The sequence below is a fragment of the Plecotus auritus genome, assembly GCF_963455305.1.
Source record: "Plecotus auritus genome assembly, chromosome: 3".
Classification (NCBI taxonomy): Eukaryota; Metazoa; Chordata; class Mammalia; order Chiroptera; family Vespertilionidae; genus Plecotus; species Plecotus auritus.
Window position 1 is genome coordinate 141,475,276 of NC_137772.1, and position 14,515 is coordinate 141,489,790.

Here is a 14,515-nt window from a genome sequence, read left to right on the forward strand (position 1 = left end):
GGTATCCAGACCTGCAGTGGAGGGCAGTTAGGGGTGACCAGACCTGCAGGAGAGGGCAGTTGGGGGGGGTCAGGCCTGTAGGGGAGGGCAGTTAGGAGTGACCGTGCCAACAGGGGAGTGCAGTTGGGGGCTATCAGGCCTGCAGGGGAGGACAGTTAGGGGCGACCAGACTGGCAGGGGAGGGCAGTTAGGGGTGACCAGGCCAGCAGGGGAGGCCTCTAGTCTAACCATAATGTAGAAATGACTTTCCAGAATCCGGAGTCAGTTGCCTTAGCAAAGATGATCAAATTATGTATATATTATCTTTGGTAATAACAAGTACAGTTACTTTACAGAGATATGTTAATATTCAGTCTAAGGTAATAATGTGTTAGTATAGTACATAGCTAAATCCTCTTATATTTAAAAAACTGTTAATATTTTTTTACTATAATAGGGAGACTTTTTAAAAAGCCTCACATAGACTCTGTTTGCTGCTGACTTTCCATGGAGGAAGCAGCAACTGAAGAACTGGAGAAATATTTTCCTGCATATAGTCTTATTGCTGTTATTAACAACCCTAACAATTCCACACTGTCTAGATGTGAATTCACAGATAATTATAATACACAATAACTAATATGTCTCCATGGTATGACTGTATGAATCAGAACCAGTCTAAGTTCATTTGGTCAATTCAGTTATGATATATTAGAACTTTAATATGTCATGAACACAAAGGCAATATTTAATGGGAAACTATTTTTTATTTATCAAATATTAACTAAATGCCTATGTTCCTAATATCAGGGATATAACTGTAAAAAAAGACCTAGAGCTTTATGAAGCTTATCATCTATGCAAAAATAAATATTTCTATATATGAGATTTTGTTTTCTAAGTTTTTATTGTACCCATTAAGTGAGTATTATAGACTGACTATGTCCCCTAACAAGTGCATATGTTGAAACTTAGTCCCCAATATGCTGGCATTTGCATGTGTGATCTTTGGGGATGATTAGGTCACAAGGCCTCATGAGTGAGATTAGGGCCTTTGTAAAAGAGACCCCAGATTGTCCCTTAGTCTCTTTGCCAAGTGAGGACACAGCAGAAGACAGCCATCTATGAACCAGGAGTTTGGAAGTCACCAGACACCAAATCTTCATGTGCCTGGCTCTTGGACTTCCCAGCCTCTAAAATTGTGAGAAATAAGTTTCTGTTGTTTGTAAACCACCAAATCTGATATTCTGCAATAGCAAACTGAATGGACAAAGACAGTGGGGCACATGTAAATGCCTGGCCAAGTCAAGACATATTGTATTCCTTGCTTCTATTGGATTTAACAGGTTAATCATTTTGCCCTTGTATCAAATATTTTCTTCACAAAACCACACTAGTATTTTTACAAAACCTAACTCCCCCCCATCCCAGGTGTTGACAATAGTACAGTTGGTTTCTGCATACCTTTTACCTAGTTTCCCCTGATGCTACCATTTACATAAACAGAATATATTTGTCAAAACTAAGAAGTTGACCTTGATATATATTTAACTATTAATTAAATTTCTAACTTTAATATGATTTCACCAGTTTTTCAATTCATGTCTTTTTTTCTGTTCCAGGATCTGGTCCAGAATACCACATTGCATTCAGAGGGGCATCAATTTTGCGATTTACTTCATTTTAAATCATATGTGTTGACTGGAGATAAGACAAATTTGCTACTTTTCCCTCTTTCTACTCCCTGCTCTTATTCATTTTAATTATTGTGTTTTAAAAAATATTCTTTATGTCTATTGAACCATTCCCTAAATTTACAACTCTGCTGTGTTTTAGGAGGTAGGTTTAAATGGGTCTCAGAAAACTTTTAGGAAGGAAGAATACAATAAACTCTCCTAAAGTTCAAAAGACAATTGAACATCATAAGACCCAGTAGAAGAAATGATTTTTCCTCTCAAATTACAGAAAACATGTTTTGTACTTCAGAGTTAGAAATAAATTGATCTGATGGCTGCCTGACCTACAAATTTACAGTTTTCACAGAGATTGAATTCCTGTTTGTACAAAATCAAACTGAAATAACTTAAGAACTATAAGATTAGAGTTAGAGAGAGGTCACAGTAAAAATGTCAGCAAGAGCACTCAGAAATTTTTTATAGGATTCCTTGTATTCCTTCAATCTTCTGACATCTGTGAGCACCATAATGATTAGCAAGGTGTTGAGAGGCACTCTCTGTTTTATTTTCCCAATCTCCCTTGGGCATCACTAGTAGCTCATAGACAAGTAAGTGTCTTTATTTACTTTAACTCAGAAAATTTATTTATGATCTATAAAGAATGTCTAATAAAAAGAGTATTTCAAATTAATTTCACTATCCCTAGGATGAACAATTTATGTTTTATTTTAAACTTAAACACAATAATTTGCCTTCATTCACTTTATCATCACTGTGTTTAAAAATAATAAAAATTATCGATATGGTAAAAACAATTACATTTTATAATAGAACTTATTAGAATAACAACAGGTACCTTCCCCTCTTTCTAGGCCTTTACCCTAAACTAGGAGGTATTTAAGCAAGTGATTAAGGAGGTGCAGGGATGAATGGTGAGTTTGTGGACAAAACATGTAGAGAACTGTTTCTGCTTTCCCGATGGATACTTGGACTTGTTTCTTTAAGTGTTCCTTCCTTACAATGTTAATCCAGTCAGGAGGAAAGGAAGGCAAATCACTGTCTGTTGTCTTGAAGTGGAAACCATTTATGCATGTTTCTTTATCCATGTTTTGCTAGTTGTTTGAGTTTTTTTTTTAATAAATCTTTATTCAGATTATTACAATTGTTTCTCCTTTTTCCCCCCATAGCTCCCCTCCACCCGGTTCCCACCCCACCTTCTGCCCTTACCTCCCCCGCACTGTCCTCATCTATAGGTGTATGATTTTTGTCTAGTCTCTTCATGAACCCCCCATACCCCTTTCCCCTGAGAATTATCAGTCCACTCCCTTTCTATGCCCCTGATTCTATTATATTCACCAGATTATTCTGTTCCTCAGGTTTTTAATTCACTTGATTTTTAGGTTCACTTGTTGATAGATATGTATTTGTTATTCATAATTTTTTATCTTTACTTTTTTCTTCTTCCTCTTCTTTAAGAATACCTTTCAGCATTTCATACAATACTGGTTTGGTGGTGATGAACTCCTTTAGCTTTTTCTTATCTGTGAAGCTCTTTATCTGCCCTTCAATTCTGAATGATAGCTTTGCTGGGTAGAGTAATCTTGGTTGTAGGTTCTTGCTATTCATCACATTGAAAATTTCTTTCCTGACAGTCGTATGGGTGCTCCCTTGTAGGTAATTAACCGTTTTTCTCTTGATGCTTTTAATATTCTCTCTTTGTCTTTTGCTCTTGGCATTTTAATTATGATGTGTCTTGGTGTGGTCCTCTTTGGATTCCTTTTGTTTGGGGTTCTGTGCGCTTCCTGGACTTGTAAGTCTATTTCTTTCACCAGGTGGGGGAAGTTTTCGGTCATTATTTCTTCAAATAGGTTTTCAGTATCTTGCTCTCTCTCTTCTTCTGGCACCCCCATAATTCTGATGTTGGTACACTTGAAGTTGTCCCAGAGTCTTCTTACACTATCTTCAACTTTTTGGATTTTTTTTTTTTTTGCTTTTTGCTTTTTCGGTTGAGTGTTTTTTGCTTCTTTGTATTTCAATTCTTTGACTTGATTCTTGTGTTCCTCTTGTCTGTTTTTGGGTCTCTGTATAATATTTTTTATTTCAGTCAGTGTATGTTTAATTTCTAGTTGGTCCTTTTTCATATCTTCGAGGGTCTCGTTATATTTAACGGCCTTTTCTAGGATATTCTTGAAAAGCCTTATAACTGTGGTTTTGAATTCTATATCCAGTCGTTTGTTTTCCTCCATTTCTTTTGTTTGTGATCTGTTTCTTTGATGCCGCATTTTCACTGCTTCCCTGAGTTGGTATTGTGGATTTGTGTGCTAGGTTTCCTATATGGCCCAGTGGGTCGGCCTCCCCAGTTTACCTGAGGTGGATACTCTTGGTGCACCCCTTTGTGGACTGTGTGTACAGCCTTGTTGTAGTTAAGTCTTGATTGCTGTTGGTATCACTGGGAGGAATTGACCTCCAGGCCAGTTGGCTGTAAGGATCAGCTGTGTCTATGCTGGGAGAAGTTCGGTGCTGGAGAGAGCCTTATAGGATTAGACTTGCCAAATTGCAATAGCCTCTGTGCTCAGCTTGGATGGGGTGGAGTCTCAGGGCAAAGCAGACAGTCTTGGCTTCCCGTCAGCCTTACCCTTGCGTGCACATGCGCGCTTTCAGACCTCTGCCTTCCCCGGCTCCCGAGTCTCCACCCGAGAGTCCAGATTCCCCCCACAAGAGCGTGGGTCCCCAGGGGCTCACCTGGAACTGGGGTTCAGTGCAGTCAGAACTGGGGCTCAGTGCAGTCAGGAGCTTCTGACTCCCTTCCACTAGGGAAAGCCTGTGGCAACCTCCGCAGACTTTGTGCGCACTGGCACGTGCGCGCCTTCAGACCTCTGCCTTCCCTGGCTCCCGAGTCTCTGCCTGAGAGTCCAGATTCCCCCCATAAGAGCGTGGGTCCCCAGGGGCTCTCCTGGAACTGGGGTTCAGTGCAGTCAGAACTGGGGTTCAGTGCGGTCGGGGGCTTCCTTCCCCTTTCTGCCAGAGAAAGTCAGCCAGGCTCTCAGCCGCCCTTCCTCTCTGCGTGCACAAAGACCCTTTGCCATACCTCCAATTCTCTGTGAGCTTTTCTCTTTCCTTCTAGTTGTAGAATTTTCACTCAGACAGCTTTCCTGTGGTTCTGGATGGTGTCCGTTCTGTCTTTTAGTTGTAGTTTTGAAATTGTTGTGCGAGGCAGCAGTTCAGGTGCTTTACCTATGCCGCCATCTTGGTTTCTCTCTAGTTGTTTGAGTTTTTATTCAATATACTTTCCCAAGTAAAATTATGACATATTGAGAGGAATAAAAAGAGAATTTCTTACATTTTTAAAAGAACCTTAATCAGGTGCCTCATGGTAGTTCTGAGAGCAGCCCTCCTAGCAGGACACTGTTTCTTCCCCTGTAATGGACAGTTTTTGTCAGCGTGGTTAGGCTATCGACCCCAGTTATTCAGTCAAACACTAATCTAGATGTTGCTATGAAGGCCTTTTGTAGATGTAATAACAGTCCCTCATTAGTTGATTTTATTTAATTTTGTTTTGTGGGGGGAGGTTGCTTTGTTATTCCTCACCCAAGGGTATTTTTCCGTTGATTTTTAAAAGCAAGAGTAGAAGAGAGAGGGAAAGACACAGAGAAACATTGATATGAGAGAAACACATCAAATGGTTGCCTCCTGCATGAGCTCCAACCAGATCTGGGCCAGGAAGGAGCCTGCAACCAAGGTCGACGTGCCTTTTATCGGAATCGAACTGTGACTGTTTGGTCCACAGGCCAATGCTTTATCCACCAAGCCAAACCAGCTAGGGCACTTGACTTTAGGTAGGGGAGGTTGTCCTCAATAATCTGGATGGGCTTGAAACCGTGAATCAAAAGCCCTTACAAGAAGAAATGAGGTCTTCCAGAAGGAGAAATTCCACCTGTGGACTGCAGCTTTCACTCCTGCCTGAGAGTTTCCAGCATGCCCTTCCTGATGGACTGTCCCTCCAGAATTCGGTTTTACCTAGCCAGTCTCCCACACCCCACAATTGTGTAAACCAACTCCTTCCAATAAATCTAGGTATGTATGCAAGTATATGTGGTAGGTGGTGTCAGGAGCAGCACCAGGTGTTAGACCAGTGGGGTCAGACCAGACCTGCGTTCAGAAACCTGGATACTTGAGTTCTGGCTAGGAAAGAATTCAGAGCCAAGATTCAAACTATAAGAGAACATTTATTTGGAAAAATCACAGAGTTAGGATAAGTAATCCGTAGAAGAAATGGGCTTAGGAAACAAGTATAGAGGTAAAGAAAGGGCCCTTGGAACTTGGGAATGAGAAAACTAATGATAACACTCTGGGTGGAGGTAGAGGGGGAGGGAGAAGGTAAAGGGAAAGGCGCTGGTGTGCTCCCAGGAGGGACATTGCACTGGGCCCTGTCATAAAAGTTTTAAGGGTGGAGATTTTAGGGGAGTTCCCAGGGGAAGATCTTAATAGAATATGTAGCAGCTTTCCTTTCAGGGTTGTGGTCTCCACTGATTGATTGGTGGGTGCCAGGGTAGGGGGTCATTAGCCAATGCAGCTGGTCCTGAGGTCAGCCATGGAATTGTTTGTCTGGTTTTGCTGCTTTCTGGGCCTGGAGCTGAAATACAACTGAGGCCTGTATGTTATCTCTATGGAGGAAAGGTCAGGGGGTCCAAACCACATGTCCAGAAATATGCTAGGGGAGGAAAGGTTATGCTGGGGGTGAGGTCCCATCCTACAAGTGTCCTTTGCTAGGCACCCAGGACTTTCCACCTCCTGTACCTGGCCCATCGTCCTAGCTCTGCTCATGTCTGTCTAACTGCTTACCACATATATATGTATACAACTAGCTATATAGGTTCTCTTTCCCTAATGGTACCTTGATTATTTTAACCTCCAACCCCCCAAATGTCTGAAGTCACTATCTCATATCCCAAACATACAAGGGGATTTTTGTAAAGTTTTGTATTTTTCCCATTTGTTCTATAGATATTGTGGAGAGTGGCTACAGCATTTGGACAGGTTCAAGACTCGGACTAATGAGAGGGAATGGTCCTCTCATGGCAAAGCCACGTGCAGGTTCCAGCTTGGAAGGCAAAGCCCTCCCAGTACAATTATAGCCAAAGGCTGTGGTTGTAAGCTTGACCTTATGCTCTGAACCTGTGGTCCCAGGTGGCTGAATGATGTTGGCTGTGGGAGGTGCAGCAAGTGCTGCCCAAACAAAGCTTGATAGAGTTCTCAGGTACATGTAATTAAGTAAATTGGAAATTCATGAGAACATTGTAAACATCTTGACCACGCCCTTGCTTTGCCTTGTGGGATCTGACTATAAGATAAAGATTTGGCTTACAGGCAGTGGCACTGTCTCTCCATCTGAGAACAGTGTCACATCTAGCCCCAGCTATATTCTCTTGTCTGTTTTCTTTAATCCTTCACCGCCCCAACTCAGGTTCACCACTGGCCGCACTGAGCATGGTTCAAGATATTTCATGGTTTTATTTTTATTCTTAAATCTTTGATCTTTATTCAGAGGTATAGTATGAGGTAAAGATCCAAGTTAATCTTTCTCAAGGTCACTACTCAATTGTCTAATAATATTCATTAATATCTTAAATTCCTGTACACATTTGGGTATATTTATGAACTTTTTAAAAATCACACTTTTTAAAATTTTGAGGCTTTATAATCTTACCTAATAATAGACAAACATGTAAATTGACTGTACCTCCACTATGCCCACCAGCCAATCAGGAGTGATATGCAAATTAACCCAACAAAGATAGTGGTTAATTTGCATACACAGGTGCCAAGTGACCGGGGGTGGGCGGGATGCTTGCGTTGTCGCCATGGCAACGAACCAGGCTTTCCACCCCACCCCCCAGTCTCTCAGGGCCTCTGGGCAGCATGGGAAGGCAGGGCTGGAGCGAAAAGAGGCGGCTCCCAGAGTGGAAAGAGGCTGGGCCGGAGTGGAAAGGTGGTGCCGGCAGCCAGGGAAAGGAAAGCCCATTCTAGCCTGAATCTTTGTGCATCGGGCTTCTAATATATTAATATCCAATAGGGCTTGCCCACCTTGTTGCTCTCCTATTTTAGATTTGCTAATTTTGCTTTGTAGTTTTTTTCTATATAACCTTTAGGTTGTACAGTCACATTAAAATGTACTGGTGTTTTTATTGGGATCACGTTAAATGTATAAATGTTAAAATGTCATTATGAAGTTGAGTTTTCCTAATTAAAAATATGGAAAATCTCACCATTTATTTAAATCTATGTTTGTGTCCCTTTAGTTTTTCTCATATAGGTTTTGTGTATTTCTTATTACATTTATCCCTAGGTATTTTATTATTTGCTGCTATTATAACTTTAATCTTCACTTCCTTTACAGTTTTGCTTCTTAATGGTTATTATTCGTATATAGTAGAAGCAAATGCTTTCAAAATACCCAGGTACTACACTAAATTTTTTTTGTTTTTGTAGAATTTTTATAATGGATTCTTTTCTGTTCCCAGATACACAATAATTTTAGCTGCCAGTAGTTTTAATTTAATCTTTTCCATTTTTATTTTTTTATATTTTTAATTTTCTTCTTTTATTTCAATGCATTATCTAATACCTTTAATAGACTGTTACATTAGATTATATCAGATAACCTGTTTACCATATTAGTTTTTCAGTTTAAAAAGCCTGCAGTGTATCTCCATTCAGTATAATGCTGGGTTACTATTGCAAGGAAGTACCCATCAGTTCTTATTTTAATGAAGCTTTTTGAAAAAAAAAAAAGTGTTAGCTTTTTTAAAATGTGTTTTTAGTGTCTATGAACTTGATGATATTTTCTTCTAAATGCATTAATAAGATTAATTTTATTAATAGTTTTTCTACTGTTAAATTATCTTTAAATACCTGAAATAAATCCCACTTGTTTACAAAGTAATAAACTTTAAATAGTCTTTCTAGTTATATTGCATCAATATTCATAAGTGAGAAAGAACTGTATATTTCTATTTCTTTTTAAATCAGGTTTGTTATTAGGGTTTCAATTAACTAATTCACATAATAGATTTTGTTGTTGTTGTACTAATTATTCACTACCCATCCTTGTGAAGGATTATAATTTCTCCATTAATATCAGTTTTGGCCTCGTTACTTGCTTGGCCATGTGGACAGTTGTGACATATGCTACTCATTGACAGAAAATTTAATAATCATCAATCTTTCCTTTGCCATGAAGCCAACATGTTCTTGATAGCTGGTGCCCCTTCAACTTGAGTGCCAAAATGAAAATATGGAACATGTAAGCAAGCAATTCTCCAAGGACATGGAATAAAGAATAAACATTTGTTCTTGCCTTGGCCGGTTGTCTCAGTTGGTTGGGCATCATCTCATGTACTAAAAGGTTACCGGTTAGATTCTGGTTGGGACACATCCAGGTTGTGGGTCCAATCCCTGGTTAGGTGCTTACAGGAGGCAATTGGTTGATGCTTCTCTCTCATCTCTCTCTCTCTCTCCCTCTCCCTCCCTCCCCCTCCCTCTCTCTCATTCTCTCTCTTTCTAAAATTAAAAAAAAAAAAGAACAAAAAACATTTGTTCTTGTAAGCTAATGACATGACACTTGGGCATTTATTACTGTAGGCATAACTTTTTTTTAGGGTTAAGCCATTTTACTGCAGTTGGTGGGCAGGTGGGCAGGCAGTGACAAGCTTCAGTAGGGAGGGCAGATACCAGCTAGATCAGGAGGGTAGGGGCAGGGAGTCCAGAAACTGGACCTTGGAGGGGAAGGTGAGCAAAGACTTTATCCTACTACTCTTACAAGTCCTTATAGGTCACTCAGGAGTATCTTGGAGCCATTAAAGGATAGGTCCTCCTGTTCAAGGCTCTGGACCTGGAGCTGAAAGTTGCTGGGTTCCAGGTGAGAAAGGGTGCTCTTCTGGAGATCTGCAGCAGAGATGCCAAGGGGATACAACCACTTAGTCCTGGCCACATTTCGGTCAGTTGCACTGAGAAGCGCATCCAGCTGCTCAGACCAGCTCAGGTTCATACTCACAGCCTACAGCAAGGGGTCTGTCTCCCTGGCGTCTTGTGCCCTTGCTCTCCCAGCACGGAACAACCGAGGCACAACCCAGGAAAGGCCTCAACGTCAATTGAGAGAGGGAATACTAGGGGTAGGGATGCAGTATCAGACCAAAACCACGCCTTTGGGACTAGTCAGGGGAGAGTCATACTTGGGGAACTGGGGGAAAAGTGGGATACCCTGATATGCACATCTTAGGAGGGAGTTTAAGGTGCAGAATCTTGGTTAAGACCTTCCCAGATGCAGGATACTGGTGCCATCACCCTGAATCTATGGCAGCTACTACTGCCGCCACAGGGTTCAAAACCTCTAGTAGGCCAGGAAAGTCTCACCCGTAACCTTCTTGATAAGGTTATTCCTGATGGTATTTTATTTGCAGTTATTTCTCTCATTATTTATTCCCAATGGTTATTCTCTGCATACATAAAATAAATTGATTTCTTATATAGCTCAGAAAAAAAACATTAGGCAGTTTTCCTTCTTCTCTTATCCTGGATAGATTAAATTACATGGTAATTTTCCATATGAAGTCATCTAGGACTGACAGTTGTTTTGGAGAGTGGAGTATCTCTGACAGTTTTAAAATTACTTTTTTGGGGGAAATATTTTTTATCCTCACTCAAGGATGTTTATTGATTTTAGAGAGGAAAGGAGAGAGAGAGAGACATTGATGTGAGAGAGAAACATCGATTGGTTGCCTCCTGGGGGAGCACGACTGGGGATGGAGCCTGCAACCTAGGTATGTGCCCTCACAGGAATTGAATCCACAACTTTTTGGTGTATAGGACGATGCTCTAACCAAGGTGGGAAAGTTTTTAATTTTTATTTTTTATTGAATTTATTGTGGTGACATTGGTTCACAAAATCATACAGGTTTCAAGTGTAAAACTCAGCAAACGATCATCTGTACACTGCATCATGCACCCAAAGCAAAGTCTCCTTCCATTCCCATTATATCCCCTTTGCCCACCTCCACCTACCTCCCACCCCGCTTTCCCTCTGGCTAGCATCACACTGTAGTCTGTGTCTATGATTATATATATATATATATATATATATATATATATATATATATATATATGTATTTTCTTTTTTTTTAATATTGTTTAAAGTATTACATACATCCCCCTATTTTCCCCCATTGACCTCTTTAGCCCACCTCTGCCCCCTGCCCTAGGCCTTCACCACCCTATTGTCTGTGTCCATGGGTTATGCATATATGCAAGTTCTTTGGTTGATCTCTTTCCACCCACCTACCCTCTTCCACCTTCCCTCTGAGGTTCAACAGTCTGTTCCATGCTTCTTTGTCTCTGGATAGATTTTGTTCTTCAGTTTACTTTGTTCATTATATTCCACATATGAGTGAGATCATGTGATACTTATCTTTCTCTGACCAGCTTATTTCCCTTAGCACAGTGGTCGGCAAACTGCGGCTTGTGAGCCACATGCGGCTCTTTGGCCCCTTGAGTGTGGCTCTTCCATAAAATACCACGGCCTGGGCGAGTCTATTTTGAAGAAGTGGCGTTAGAAGAAGTTTAAGTTTAAAAAATTTGACTCTCAAAAGAAATTTCAATCATTGTACTGTTAATATTTGGCTCTGTTGACTAATGAGTTTGCCGACCACTGCCTTAGCATAATACTCTCCATTTCCATCCATGCTGTTGCAAATGGTAAGAGTTCTTTCTTTTTTATACCTGCTTAGTATTCCATGGTGTAAATGTACCACAACTTTTTTATCCACTCATCTGCTGATGCGCACTTGTACTGTTTCCAAATCTTAACTATTTATGGGTTTGTTTGTTTTTTTGCTTAATCCCTTCATCTTCTTTAATCCATTCCACTAAACCCCTCCCCTCTTACAGCTATCAGTCTGTTCCATGCCTATGTTTCTTCTAAATTTTATTTTATTTTTTCCATCACTATTTATCCCCCCTCTGGCCTCTTCCACCTTTACCCTCCCCAATCCCTCCCACAATCATCACACTGTTGCCTATATCCATGTCTGTTTCTGCTTTGTTCATCAGTTTATTTTGTTCATTAGATTCCACATATAAGTGAGTTCATGTGGTACTTGTCTTTTTCTGATTGGCTCATATCACTTAGCATAATACTCTCCAGGTCCCTTCATGCTACTGCAAAAGGTAAGATTTCCTTGTTCTTCTTTACATCTGAGTAGTATTCTGTTTTGTAAATGTACCCCTGCTTTTTTATCCATTCATCTGCTAATGGGCACTTGGGCTATTTCTAGATATTGGCTATCCTATATAATAAAAGCCTAATATGCTAAGTGTCTGGTCAACTGTTCAACCAATCAAAGTATAATATGCTAATGATATGCTAAGACCGCTCAACTGCTCACTATGACATGCTCTGACCACCAGGGGGCAGACAGTCGACTGGTCAACCAGTTGCTATAATGTGCACTGACCACCAAGGGGCAGACGCTCTGATCGGTAGGTTAGCTTGCTACTGGGGTCCTGCCAATCGGGACTGAGCTAGATGGGCTGGACATGTCCTGGAGCCCTCCCTGGCTGGCCAACTTTCCATGTCTCTCCCTGGCCCCGATTGTGCACCGGTGGGGTCCCTTGGCCTGGCCTGCGCCCTCTCACAATCCAGTACCCCTTGGGGGATGTTGGAGAGCTGGTTTCAGCCCGATCCCACAGGGGGAGCATTGCTCAACCAGAAGCCAGGCTCATGTCTGGAGAGCGCAGCAGCAGTGGCAGGAGCCTCTCCTGCCTCCGCAGCAGCACTAAGGATGTCTGACTGCCAGCTTAGGCCCGGTTCCCCTAGGGAGTGGGCCTAAGCCATCAGTAGGACATCCCTGAGGGCTCTCAGACTGCAAGAGGGCATAGGTTGGGCTAAGGGATCCCCCCGAGTGCAGGAATTTTGTGTACTGGGCCTCTAGTTGTAAATAATGCTGCAATGAACATAAGGGTGCATATATACTTTTGAATCAATATTTTGGGTTCTTAAGATATATTCCCAGAAGTAGAATCACTAGGTCATGAGCCAGTTCCATTTTAATTTTTTTGAGAACCTGCTTACTGTTTTCCACAGTGGCTGCATCAATCTGCATTCTAACCAACAGCTCACAAGGATTTCCTTGTTTGCATATCCTTACTAATACTTGTTTGTTGATTTATTGATGATAGCCATTTTGACAGTTGTGAGGTTATCACCTTATGATTTTCTCATTATGGTTTTAACTTGCATCTCTCTATTGATTAGTGACATTGAACATTTTTTTCATATGTTTGTTGGCCATTTGTATGCCCTCTTTGGAGAAATGTCTATGGGAAAATTTTTTTAGACTTTCTATTTTTTATTGTTAGTTTTGGTAAACTCTATTTTCTAAGAAAATATTGATTTATTTCAGATTTTTATATTTACTAATAAAAATTTCAAATTAGTCACTTTTAATTGAAATAATTTTCTCTGTACAGTAGGTCCTCAGGTTACATCAGAGATCCCTTCCTATGGCGCGACGTAATGCGGTTTTTGCCATAAGTTGGAACCCACCTACATAAGCACCTACGTCACTCACATGGAGCACATACACAGCAGTGATGAAGTGAAACAGTAAAAAAAATTTAAAAGAAAGATCACAATTCCTAACCTTTACTTGTGGTAAATAAATAATAAAAAACATAAAGCACATATGTACATACATCGAAATGATGGAACTTTTTTTTTATAAATAAAGGGGAGATGGCAACATAACCACGAAACAACGTACATTGAGTCCAACGTAACCCAAGGACTGCCTGTATTGTCTTTTAAATTTTAAAAAAACTTTGTTATTATTTGCACAGTGCAATGTGTGAGCAATTTAAAATTAGCATATACTAGTACATTTAAAATTGTAACATTAAAAATAAAAATCAAGATTTATTTATGTCAAAATACAATTAAATTTTATTGCTTATAGTTAATATAAAAATACATTTTCAAGAATTAAAATATATTCATTGATGTTGTTAAGACATATGCTATTTACTTGGTTTCTATCTTTTCTATAAATTATAAAATTTTCACCTTGGAAAAAGTACAGAAAATCTCATTAAATAATTGAGGCCTGTGATATGTGAAGAATATGAAAAAAATGTCTTTCATTAATAGTGATCAGATCAAAGATCAATTTGGAGCTGGGTTATCAAGTTTAGCAGTAGAAAAATATTGATTAAGCATCCACATTTTAATCGATAACTTAGATGGTTGACAGAGAAAACATGCTACTAAAATTTGTTGCTCATAATAAGCAAAGTGAGATAACAAATGTGATGGGTGATAAAATTAACATGATCTCAATGGAAATGTGGGAAGATGGTCAAAATATACACACTTCTAGTCATTATATAAATAAATCCTGAAGATCAATGTACAACATGGTGACTATAGTTAGCAATACTATATTATAAATTTGAAAATTACTAAGAGAGTAGATCTTAAAAGTTCCCTTCATCCAAAAATATTGAAAATATGTGTGATGATAGATACAAACTAAACTTACTGTGGCAATTGTTTTGTAATATATCCTATCTTATAAAGAGGGAATATGTTAATTGACCCTCACACTGTCACAAAGATGGTGGTGCCCATAGCCAATAAGGAGGGAATATACTAATTGATTGCCCTTCCCTCAAAGATGGAGGCACCCACAGCCACAAGATAGCAGTGCCCAGTCCCCTCAGCCCCACTGGGTTGGCGGGCTGGGCTGCTCCATGCCTCCGGAGTCCCCCAGTCCACTCAGCCGTGCAGGGCTGGCCCGAGGTGCAGGCAA